At 42.1% G+C, this 13,281-nt stretch overlaps 1 long non-coding RNA gene across 1 annotated transcript in view; it reads left to right on the forward strand.

The window, feature by feature from the left end:
* Positions 1-1,987: 1,987 nt before the first annotated feature.
* The window catches only part of LOC310893312, a 38,978-nt gene continuing 27,684 nt past the window's right edge, over positions 1,988-13,281 (forward strand). The window contains exons 1-2 of the long non-coding RNA XR_014578894.1: positions 1,988-2,476; positions 3,393-3,622. This is a non-coding gene — a long non-coding RNA (uncharacterized lncRNA). The remainder of the gene's footprint in view (positions 2,477-3,392; positions 3,623-13,281) is intronic.

The following is a 13,281-nucleotide window of genomic DNA, read 5'->3' on the forward strand; positions in this document are numbered from 1 at the left end:
AAAAAGGGAAATTATAAAGGAAATATAGCTTAGGATCATATCAAGTGATTCATTTCCAGCAGAGGAGAGAAAACCATGGGCCCTGTGCAAAGCATCAATGCAACCTCATAAGAAATATGGCCCTAGACACCCCTGTGCACAGAAGGACCAGACAGAGAGTATGCCCAGGGCAATGAAACTCCCTTTGAGAAGACTGCAAAAGCAATATTTACTTGGTCTAGCAGAAAGGCAGTTGCAAAGATGCTTTAATTGCTATCAGTATACATGAGGGGAACAATAGGCAAGGAGGAAAATTTGTTGTTTAGCCTAAATTAAAGCATTGGCATGAGAACAATTGACCATAAAAGAGTTTGGCTAGAAACTGGAAGAAAGTGTTGAAAGTGAGGAGCTGTGGCTTGGCTTTCCAATATGAGCAGGGACATCAGCAAACCTACCTGCTCTTAAGATTGTCCTTAGTCTCCAAAAGACCAAATTTGCAACATTTGACGATGACAGCCTCACTGATCCAGAAGATATCTACTGATCTAATTCCTAAAGTAAATGTACATAAATTCCACTGCAACTTCATACAAAGCTGGGTTTTGTATACTATACTGACACACTTCGACATCGTCTCTTCTAGCCCGTAGCATTCTGCTCTAGTTACAGAGAGGAACAAGTACCTCCTTTATTCATCTTTGTCATTCTGTCCAGATTACAAGCAGCACCATTTACCAGATAGGCTTTCAATATCCAAACTGTCTCTTCTGTGAATCGGGCTAGTTTTAATGGTTATTTCATGGCCATGTGAATAGCCAGAACAATTTTCTTTTGCCCATACTTGGAGCACAGCTTTCGTTGTTTTGGTTTGTATCCACCCTCATTTCAATCCTCCGAATTTAAGTAAGTTGAGATCAAATTAAATTAAAAATATAATTAAGGCATGTGAGTTGATACATTGTGTGCTGAGGCTGGCTCTAACACAAGGGACAATAACAGCCTAATTCTAGCTTATCTTCAGTACTCTGCCTTGTAATGGAAATGACAGACCTCTGGCAGTGCTGATGGGTGCTCTAATAATATATATTTCACCAATTATCTCTTTAAGATAAGAAACTTTCACAATTAGGAGAGACTTGTCATATCTCTGAAATACTTGGGCGTTTAGGGAGGCAAAGCAATGTGTTTAGGATTTGAACGCAGCCAGTGAAAAAAGAAATAATTCATTTCAATAGTCCTAAAAACCTGTCCCTCTCATAGACGGGTGGTGGCTTTCATGATCCACATCATGCAGGTGACATGAACAAGCCAGCTGCTACTGCTCATAGAGAGCAACTCTGGGAGAGGTGGGGAAGGATATACTTTGTTAAGGACCATACCCCAGCTTGCCTAGAAGGTTTTCCTGGTAGGTCACAAAGCTGAGTTTTGAGCCTCTGTGACCAATGCTGGGGATATGTGCCTGCACCAGGAAGACAAACCCGAGGGACCCCATCCTGAAACAGAAGCCTTGTTACTAAGAGGAAGGAGGCAGAACTTCAACTTCTCCTTCACAAAGACTTCTGCAAGGACATGCTATGGAAATAGAAGTTTTCCTACAAATAAGAGCTATTCCTGTATTGTTTCTGTGGAAAATACATGGCTGGCCCACACGGTATTAAGTCTGCCAAGGTCTGTCTCGATTTGGTGCGGGATGAGTCGTGGTGTAGTTTGGTAACTGATGTCAGTGCTGCTCTGACAATACACATGGGAAATGCATGAAGATTGGAAGTGGCTGATGCTGCACCGCATGGTCATGGGCTCTCCATAAGCATCCATGTGGTTCTGACCTTGGGGTCCTTTTGAGGTTGATAGGATTTGGGATTTAGGTCTGTAGCTTGGGCATAAAAACAGGGGAGAAGGCAAAGGCAAGTCAAACAGAAGAATTTAGGATCTTTTATTTCTTGTGTGTTTCCCAGCACACATGAGAGAGGACGGATGCTCGTGCATTGTGACTGAGTACAAGGTAAGGACTGTACCTCTAGGAAATCCCATCCCCAAATCTTGCTCTGTGCTTGCATGCCTGATAGAAACTTGAGGCAAAGCTCTTAGTAGAACACTATGCAGTTTAAGGTCACTGAGTATCATCAGAATTTCTCATGATACGCTTGTAAAATGTTTCAAGAAGGCTGTAGGCAGGTAGAAGGCGTGTAAAGCCAGAAATGGTTATACCTGAGGTTCCCAGTCTTGTGAGGGGAGAATGAAATGCTGCTGTTCCTTACGGAGCTTCCCCAGAACCTAATTAGAGAGCATGAGGGGTGTATCAAGAGAATGAGAGAGGAAAGAAGTGTTCAGTCCTTGGGCTAGGAAGGGAGCAGATTGTCCAAAATTATACATTAAGTTGTGTTTAACAGTAAGAGTGGGAACCCTGTATCCACAGATGTCCGGGAAAGGAGTGGAAGCTGTCAGCTCCCTCCTGAGGGAGCTGAGATGCTGGAATTACTAAGGAGAGTCCTTCCTGGTAAGTAAAACCATAATAATCCAAACAGTGTTGTTTGGCCGTCTTTGTAACTTTGTTTTATTTTGGGGAATCTATTTTAAGCTCCTGAGTAAATCTTGTCTAGTGATGAAGCTGGCTGAGTGCCCTGATGCACACCCAAGCACTGCACTCCTTACAATCAGGGTCTTGGATTTCCTTCTTTCCATGCCCCCATCTCTGCAACAGGTTTAGAGCATTTGCTGCCTCTCCACTGAGCTGCATGAGCCTGTGCAGGCTGTACTGACAGAGGGATGTTTGTGGAAGACACATTTTTGGTGACCGTCAGGAAAGATCTCTGCAGGAGAGTACTGCAACGAGGGCACAGTAAACCTACAGCTGCCTGCAAGTGAAAGCACATACCTGCTCCTGACGTGGGTTACAGAAACCTTCCCTGATTTCCCAATCCATGTAGAGCTTTTTCAGCCCGTAAGCATTCCCACTGACAGCCCTAAAGGCACTGCAGACCGACAGAGAGAAATTACAGTTCTGCGTTCTTTTGTCTTGGGATTTTTCTCTCTCCTTTTTCTTGCTGACTTGTTCTGATCAGGAAGACTTTTTTCCCCACCATTCTGAAAGGTGATCTTTCTTCGTAAAGGATCGTGAGAGCAAAGGGTCAAATCCTTGCCTTGTTTTTGTTTTCCCCTTTGTATGTTGGATGCGTTTGCTGGCTTCTGTTCAGGAGTTGTGATTGGCATCAAAGCTGGCAGTGACAATTGTCTCTACTGATCTCTAGACTTCATTAAATTAGATAGTTAACATTCAGAAAAAGGCTTTGCTAGTTTCTGCCAAAGTGAATTTCCTTGATTTCCTCTCCAGCCTTTTTCCCCCCTGCCTGGCCCTGTTGCGGTTTTCTGAGCTGACACAAAACAGTAATGGCTTTTTTTTTTTTTTTTTTGAGTTTCCTGCAGGTCACCTTCCAGCCCTGGGCTGGTGCAAAAGAGTGAGGAGAGGCAGCAGGCAGGTGGGACTGCGGAGAGAAATCCCATGCCAACAAGTGCAGTGGTGCTCCGAGAAGACCCATCACCATGCTGAGGGGTCAAGATGTGCTGTGCTCCATTTTCCAGCTTGACTCCTACACCTGGAGAAAGAGAGGTGGTTTACATCCTCCATTTTCCAGAGATTCGGCAGGTAGATACGTAGCAGCTAATACCTACCATTGGTAGGGAGTGAGAAGTGAATCAGCTTTGCTCTGTACAGATAGGAACTTGCTGCTTTTGTGATAAAACTCTTCTTAAAAATCCACGTTGATATATTTTTTTTCCTTAGCATCCCATTAAATTTCCACCAATGTCCAGACAGCCACAATGCAACATTGAGCTCCTGTCAGGCAGCAGGTTTCCTTTGATGCAGAGATGGGCAATATTCATTCTGTGAAATATTTGGGGCTGGTGATGATACAGAGGGTTTAATTCTTGTCACCTCAAAGCACATTTATGGACCTGAGCCACAGGGAAAGGAATTTAATGTTTTAAAATTTTGTGTGTGTTTGAGAAATCATTGAGAAGTAACTATAACTTCTGTTATGAAAGCAAAGGGGTTATGGTGCTTTTTCTGAAGCATGTGGAAAAGCCATCAAAATAAAACCACCCCTGACGTTGCACTTGAAACTTCCCCATGCACAAGAGAATATAAGCTAGACCTCTGTCCTGGGTCTCAGCTTAGCATTGCAAATCTGGGTAACAAGTAATAAAAACACTTCTTGAAATATGTGCATAGATTGTGGCTTGCAATACAGTAACTAAAAAGATACTATTTTTGCTGTATACCATTTTGAATGGGTTTGGATATTGACAAGTAAAAGGTAGAAATGCTTATAATGGGGAAATAAGAGATGTGGATCTTCCAAGCAGGTCTCCACATCCTCCAACACCTGCTTCAATTTGCAAGGCTGCAGTCATTTGTGCTTATAATGGAAAGGTTTTAAAGATTATTGATCAGTGTTTCATGCTAATTAGTGTCTTTTTAAAAAAAGGCGGCCTTTTACAGATCAGAAACCCTCCCACCCAGCAAGGTGAGGTATTGTTTGAGATACTGCTCATCCCTTATCCCCTCTGCAGATGCTGCATGAGCTCTGCGTTGTTTCTGCTCCACCTGTTTACAAACTATAAGTGCACAGCAAAGGTGTATGCATACATTGACTGGGTAACATAAAAGCGACCTCCAAATTGTAGCTGGCCTGCCTGTGTTGCCAAAGCGTAGTTTGATCTTTACATACGATTTGGCGTCTTGGCTATGGTTGTGTTTTTTCTAGCATTGTGCTGGTAGCCTGGAACACATTAGACAAGGATTACATCTAGCACAGATGTGCCAGAGGGCCAAAATGTGTGTGAAACTGAGCTGGCAACTGAGCAACTGAATTAGGTTTTATGATTATTTTTAGCCTAATTTCCTATGGAAATAAAACATAAGTCATCCCACTTCCTTTGGGTGTACAGATGTGTCTGCCTTCCTGCTCCTCAGCTGCTTTCTGAACCCACCAGCCCAGTCTGACAGTGAAGTGGCATTATCTCCAGCTTAATTAATGAATGTAATTAACAGGCACGATCAGAGAAAGGAGGGGTTGTACTGGTGCCTTCCCTTCGAGGAGAGGCTGCGAGGGATGTGACTGCCCTGGGGCACAGAGCCCTGGACAACCCTGCTCCCTCACTCCTGCCAAGTCCTTTCGATAGTACTGCATTTGCACAGCAAGGACAATGTTGTTTAGTTTCTGAAGTGTGTTGACATCCATATGTCTGACATTTTTATCCTGGGGCAGGGTAAAGGCACAGTAGGCCCGACTAGACTTCAGGGAGGAATGGTTTGGGTTAGACTGGTGTTGAATGTGCTGACAGCTGCCATTCCAGCAAGGCTGTGGTAACCTTCTTCCTTCAAAAATGTCAGATGTTGCAATTAGGCAGGAAAGCAAGGATGAGCGATGCTGTGGAGCAGCACAGTGACATGTCCGCTCCACCTGCTGAATGACCGGTGCCGTGTTACCCAATGCAGGGTGCAGTTTTTAGTTATGAAGACTTATTCTGGTAGCTTTGATTTTGTTTGGTATGAAACATGTCTTGTGTCTCTTCAATATTACGCTGATCTTTTTTTTTTTTTTTTTTCCTCTCAAAGAAATTGAAGGTGTCTCTTTACCTAAAAAGAAAAAAACAAAAATCTTCCCATGAGAGTATCTGAGGATCAATTTTTCAGCATGGGATTATACAGTTTGGCTGTATAGGCTTAAGGTTTTTAATTTGCTTACACATAGATAGACTTACTTGTGCTCTATACATCACCAGATCAATGTAAATCTATTTACTAGAAACTTGGGTCAATATTAAAAGAATTCCATTAACCAGCAATAAGGACCCTGGATTAATATGATTACTATAGGCTTCCAAGCGCACAGAAAGGATCAAGAAATTTTATTTCATCATAATCTTAAACAATACCATTGTGGAAATTCCTCCCCTGCTCCCTATCTCCTGGAATGCAAGAAGGGAAAAGGATAGAAGAGGCTATGAAGATAGATTTATTTATTTCACTAATATTGTTTCTTTAGGTTAGCACCTCTGATACACACTAATAGTGGATGCTTCCGCAGCTTCTGGTAGAAAAAAATGTGGGCAGAAAGGTTTTGTGCAATTACTCCAGGGAAGGAAGAGAGAAGAAATCAATGGATTCTGAAGGACTCAAAGCAAATGTGACATTCCCAGAAGATAAAGTAATTTTTTTTTTCTTTTAAACTGTGGTAACTATGGAAAATGAGAAATGTTTATATTATTGTCTACAAGAAGTCCTGTATTGTGGTGCTACTGGATTAACTTTTGAAAGATAATTTTCGTATGACTGCAGGTCACAAATATGAAATCTGCAGTGCAGAATATAATCCTGAGACCCACAGTTTGGTAGTAGAAATGCAAGGAGATTTTGCCCTGGAGAATCTTCCACTGGTTTATTTGGCCTGATTGGTTTCTTCACTTGTAAAAGGCAAAGAGTCCATCAGCTGAATCTAATCTAATGTAATCTAATCCTTAGATTAGATATAAGGAAGAAATTCTTCACTCAGAGGGTGGTGAGGCACTGGCAAAGGCTGTCCAGAGGAGCTGTGGATGCCCCATCCCTGCAAGTGTTCAAGGCCAGGCTGGATGGGTCTTTGGGCAACCTGGTCTGGTGGGAGATGTCCCTGCCCACGGCAGGGGGGTTGGAATTAGGTGATCTTTAAGGTCTATGATTCTGAAGTGACCCTTTAATGAATAGATTAAGCCTTTAAATTTGCAAACAAATTGCAAACAGTGTGTATTAATGGACTAAAATGGAGACTTGGATGCCTAACGTGCTTAGGCCATCTTGGACGTTCTCAATGATGGAAACAGAAAATGAGAATTGGCGAAAATAGATTCTGTGAGGAAATAGATACAGCCCCCTCAGCTGCCTGCACTGCACTGGTCACAAAATGGTGGCCTGTCCATAGTTTGTGTTAGAAACTTAAGGTAGAGGCCACATAGAAAAAAAATAATACAAGCCAAAGAATCAGGTGTGGAAAGATGCTTTCAGACGCTTTTCACAAGCCTTTGCTGTTGTAGCCCCATTGCAATGAGCCAAAACCAGATTTTGAAACGGGGCTTGGGAGAAGATTGGAGATGGTGGGGCAAATTTGGTAAATGTAAATTTATGAGGCTGAATTGCAGAAGTAGTCCCCTGTTGTCTCAAAGGTGCTGAGCTAACTGGGTGAAGGGAATTTGGAAGGGCTTTGGAGCCTCAGAAATGGTATTTGAGACAGAGCACCTGTGAGTTGGGGGGAGAATTGGGAGGGGAAATGGTAACTTGCAGCTGGGCCCTCTTCTGACAGGCTAGAGAGGGCTTCAAATCCTTCCATGCCAAGGGGCAGAAGGCCAGTTTCCACTTTCTCCCCAGTTTTCCATGGATCTCTACTTCCTTCTGGATACTTATTCTTTTACAGTTAACCAAGTTTCTTTCTCAACTTTGAGTTTAAAGGAGGGTGTGTAGGAATCCTAAATGCTGCCACCCAGGACATCGCATTGATTCAAGAAGTGTATGAAACTTACAATTGCTTCCCTGGGCTTGTGTGCCAGAATGCCGGGGGTAATTTTAAATGCCAAGATTTTATGTGTTACCAGCAAAGCCAGCACTGTTCCCCATCAGGTGCAGATATATGGCTCAGCAGCGGTTGAATCTCTCACCAGCTTGGCTTATTTGTCTGAGGGAACTGCGTTGGGTTATACCAGCCAAAAACTCATTTTTCCTAATATAAGGTTGGGCTTCCAGTAGGGCAGTTTACTGGTAGTTTTGCAGTTTTTGCTTTTCCAGCAAGCCCTTTCTAGTATAGGCAAGGCTGAGAGAGATGGACTTCCCCAGGCTAATTTAAGCATTTTACTCTTCTTGCACTTTAATTTTCAGTCTATATTTTGCTACTTGGTCTGCATTTCTTTAAAGAGAAACCTACTACTTTAGCCTTTTCCCCAACCGCTGTTCACTCAGAGCATCTTGGATTTGACCATAGGAGATAAAATAACTTCCTTTGACTCAACCCTTTCTTTTTTGAAAGCGAGAATTTCTACCTTTCTCCTTCCACTGTGATACATGATCCCATTATTTTCATTACCCAGTACTCTGAAAAGGAAGGTCCACTGAACGAGAACATGCAGTAAACGTCATCTTCTTCTTTGTTTTTCAAACCCGTGGCTGAGATGTGCTGTTCCCGAGAAAGTTGAAAGAGCTAGATTTTATGTGGATTTAGGGAACAGGCTGTCTGAGAATAATGGTTCAAACAAAAAGTAATTTTTATTAGGGGTTTAAAGGCTTGTGTGTGTATGTATTCTGTGAGTAACATCTCATTCCTTTGACTACTAAATTATAATGTGGGGTAGTATGATGATAAGACTCTCTTCAGGTTTCATGGTGGGCTATCTGTCAGGCTGTGAGAAAAAAAAAAGCATATTCTGGAGGTTTTTCACACCCCCTTAGCCCCATTGGTGCTGGGAATTGGGGTCTCCTCATGTGAAGTGCTAATGCAAAATGCATTGGCACTTGTCGGCAAGGGAGTTGGGCCCACTGGTACGGGTCACTCAGTCTTTTTCAGCCTGTGGGACGCAGATCAAGCTTCTCATTACACAGAGAGAGATGGGCAATTATCTACATGCTTGCGTTCTTAATGCTTCACAATATCAGTATTGTTTTAAGCTATTTCTCTTTTGCTTCTCCCATCTTTCACTTGTCAGCATGATTATCTTTCCAGTCTCGCATCAGAAATTGATCTCTATAAATAATAACTAGAACTAATCTCTGCTGTACAATGGAGTTAAAATCTTAGTATTGAAAATTGATGTCTATCAATAACGTTAAGTACAAAGATTTTAACAGCATTTGCACAGCAGGAGCTGTTACCTTAACATGTTCAGGCCCTGGTGTAGTTTGCTTGCAGTGACAACTAAGACTTTCCTTGCCCTATAATACATTGTGAATAGCTACGAGGATGATCTAGCTGTTCCTTTTTCCCTTAGTGATATGTCTTAACTTGACTTTTAACTGGAAGGGTCTTACTTTTATAAATTTTAAAATCAAACCACTTTATTCAGGTTCCTCAACAAGGGTCTAGATAGGTAGCTCAGTGGGTAGCCTCACATACCTGTCCCTATTCTCCTCATCCTGCAGTCACCTATAAACCATAGCCTCCCAGAATTTGTGGGCCTTATCTATCTGAGGAGGAGGGAAAACTCAAATATGCAAGTGATGGTCTGCAATATGGGTCCTATCGCTTCTAGGAGATAGGACACACTCTCACTTCATAAGCAGGTCCACCACCATCCACAAGGATGATGTGTTATCTAGGAAGGGCATGGTTGAATTTAGGCTAGTATGACTGAAAACGCATATTGGAAACATCAAGGAATTATGTATAAAATCCTAAGTTTTTTGAAGGGTATGGCTAAAGCTAGATTTTTATATTTTATTTTATTTTATTTTATTTTTGTCTGTAGCTAGACACCTAAATAGAAGTAACCTGGATGAATAACATCATATACAAATTGGGAATATGCCACCTCAGCCAACCTGCTCTTGACTGCTTGTACTACTGTAGCATCCTCATAGCCCAGCCAAGACTGGTGTGATGGGACTGGGAAGGTGTAATCATAGGGCCTACAATCTAAATTCAATAAGGTTAGCGTTGGTTCAAAATGCCTAAGAGAGCAGCTGTCTGCTGAATAATGCTGTTTTAACACAGTCTAATTCTGCATTGTTCTTCAAGCAGCAACCTAAAAAAGACAGAGACTTAAAGACATTTTTAAAACTTTGCAGCCTGGTGGAGACTCTGCCATTTTGCTCTGTAAAATAAATTACAGTATTTGAAAACTTTTCTCTCAAAACTGTAGCACAGCCTGCTTTATCTAATGTAACCTCTAATGGAGCTCCCACTGGTTCCTTAAGGACAGTGTTTCTCACGTCAAACTATATGTCATTGCTTGGGAATGTGTCCTGATAAACAGTGCAAATGTTACTATGTTTAATTTCATTCCTTTATTTGTAATTTTGTCCCTTTGGACCACCTACACCCTTTCCATAGAGCACCAAAAGGCTGTGGGAGATGAAGACTGTTTCACAAATGCATTATTCCAGATGTACTCTCTGCCTGGTGCATGGTGAGAGCACTCGAGTACAGCTCTTTGGATGTTTACCTCCCAGTTTAGATTTTCAAGGGGCTCTGGAAGAGTAATTGCCACTTTGACATCACCTATCTGGGAATGCTGATTACTTAAACACTGTCATTGTTGACTTCACTCTTTTTAGCAGTTTTCTATCTCAAAAAGCTTTACTTTTTCTTTGTATATGTCTCAGAGAGAGGGTGTGCTTCTTTAAAAATACGTATTTTCTCATCTATTAAAACCTCATGATCTCTTGTGGCAAGAGACATGTCTAGTAAGAAAATGAGAATATACTGTTTTCTAAAAAACAGGGTGACAATGTGTGGGAGTGACTCCTTATGGTGGTAGGCATTCTGGACTGATTTAAAAGCATTTTCTCGCCTTAGGTAAAACTCTTTTTTTTTATCGTCCTAAAACAGAGTTTATATGTACTTTTTTTTTTTTTTTAATGAAAAGAAATATTGTTCAGATCCCAAAGAAATGTATTGCCAAAATGGTGAAGTGTAGTAAAGTATAGCAAATGAAAAGCTGTGGTTTGAGAAGAAGATAGAGGACGGTCAGTGCCTGCCCCAGGTTTGTGTGGGGACACCTCTGCAGTAGCTTGGCAGAAAAAGAATATTCCTGTTGCTATCAAAGCTGGTAATTCTTGCAATATTTGCTTTGGCTGTGATTTTTTTTTCTTTTTTTTTTTTCTTTTTTCCTGTCTGAAAATAGATTACTTCTTGACTCAAGTACTTTGTTAACACTTGAATAATAAACAGTGTGTCTTTTATGTGTCAGGGTACCTGTGGGGCTTAGCCACACCGAGAAGAAAATGGCTAAGTTGTGCTCAGGCTGAATGTAAACACTGGGAAGGAAAATGTTCTTCGCTAAGTGCTTTGTGCTTCTGGCTAAGCAAAGTGCATGCCACTAACCATTTGCCACTGTTTGTAGTACTGCCTGCAGAGATGTTGAAGGCCAATAGGTTTTCATGCACAGCTATGTTAAGCCTATAGACGTTGCATAACTGAAAGCCATACTCACATTCATGAATGCAACAGGTGGAAGCCTATTAACAAATAACAGTGTGTGTAGTTACAAACACCCTGAGAAATTCAGTCATTTCTGATCACTTTTCACTACATGAGCCCTTCATTCAGGCATGAATGACATTGTTTCCTTGCCTTCTGCTTATCTGGTGGGGAAACGCTGGTCAATCTGGGTGCCCCAAATAGCTCCACTGCCGATGCCTCAGTTCAGACCCTTCCTTCCAGTCCTTTTCCCCTGACCACCAGCAGATGTAGTGGGGCTCTTGGTCTTCTGTGGGGCTACTACTGTCCGCCAGGAAGGTCAGGCACCCCTCCACTACTCTTCTCCGTCCTTTACCAGCAGGCTTCAGTAGTGAGCCGCCTGCTAGTGGCAGGTAGAGACACACCGCAATGGGGAGTGCACCTTCCACCTCTAAAGGTACCTTTGCAGATCACATCCTTCTTGTCTGCTGTCAGTTTGTTTGTCATTCTATTAAATACATTTTAGCATATATTCTTTGTAGCAGAGTTCTGTACGCTACGATTGGTCTTTGGTGATCATCTCTTACTTTACAAATCAGCCAAGACTAATAGCCAAATGCCAGAAATGAAAGAAAAAAAATATTATCATTATTATTATTTGAGTGTAGACAGGGAAATAACAGTTTCCTTTTGTCACTGTGTGGTGACATCTGGTTTTACATTTGTTGGCTGTGCAGATGATGACATGATGTTGGTGCTTTGAAAGGCTTTTGATTTGAAATTTCAGGCAAACTTTTTGGTGTCTCCTTTTTGGAGTGTGCTACTAAAAATATCTTCTTGAGATCTGATGTCTCACTAAGTGCTGGGCACTCTCCCTTTCAACATTAGGCCTCGAGGGAGATGGTCATTCCTGTGTTCCTGGGTGGTAATCATCAGAGTATGATCATCATAATGTCCTTTTTGGGTGCATGCCACTCATTACTTTTATTTTGCTGTTAATCTTTTCATGTTACTCACCGAATTAATCACAGTATTCAGTTTTCCCCCCACGTCCCAGTATTTTCCTAGATTTTCTGCACTAAGTTTAGCACAAGCTGGAGAGACGCTATAAGGGCAAAGCTTGCTCATGAGTCTCCTGTTGTAAATCCAGGCTAATTTAATTGAAGCTAGTGTTGTTCCAGACATGCCACAAGCAGAAGTGAGGCTCTGTTTTACTGATTTTTAGAGTCTGGAGTAAAAGAGCAATAGACTTTCTTTGTATGTGCAAATAAATTAATACTGATAAAGCTTGTTAAAAGAGAAGACAAACATTTATGGTTGTTGCTTGAACTTCTCTTCATGATATTGGATACTGCAAGTTTATACTGGATGGGTAAACCACTACAAAGCCACAGCAGCACTTGTGGATTTATGAAGTGAAACAAGTGAAAGCTTCTCATATAGTAAAACCACAGCACTGACAGTATTTAAGCAAACAGCTGCTTAATTTTTTGTCCACAGGCGGAGCAGGGTACAACTGATACCCAGCTGGAATAAGCTGGCAGATCTCCGTTTGCTTGAGAGGAACCAGTGCCACCGCACTTGAGCTGGGGGTTCAGGTTTGGTCCCACTGAACGGAGCATGAGGGCAGATGTGCGTCCCTGGCTGTGGTGCAAACCAGGATGCTGCTCGTGAGCACCCTCCTTCGGGAGCTTGCGTCTGGAGCCATTTCTTCAGCTCTGACCCAGAACACATCCATCCTCTGTAAGAGCTCTGTGCCCTGGGGAGGCTGCTGCTGATTTGTTTTATGGGATTCCAGCTCTCAGTAGACCCATGCTGTCCTGTTTTTACCACTCCGTCACCAGTGCCAGCAGTTCTGTCACAGATAGGGCACCTGATAACAACGAGTGAAGCCTTTCTCTCTGCCCTGCCAGCTTTTGCCATGAGGCAGTGGCTACTGCTGGTTACCATGTGCCTGCATTTGTCTCCAGCTCCTGTGCTGAGGTGGATGGAGAAAGACTGAGTTCTTCCATAAAATAACCTTTCTTTTCAGTCTAATGTTAATCAGAGGGAGGTTTTTTTTTTCCTTCTTTTTTTCCTTCTGCCTTTTCCCAATGCCAGCAATCTCTGTGCATAACCTCAGGCCTTCCTCTCTCTCCAAATTTTTGTCACTCAGCCAACT

Source organism: Anser anser, assembly GCF_964211835.1.
Source record: "Anser anser genome assembly, chromosome: 2".
Lineage (NCBI taxonomy): Eukaryota > Metazoa > Chordata > Aves > Anseriformes > Anatidae > Anser > Anser anser.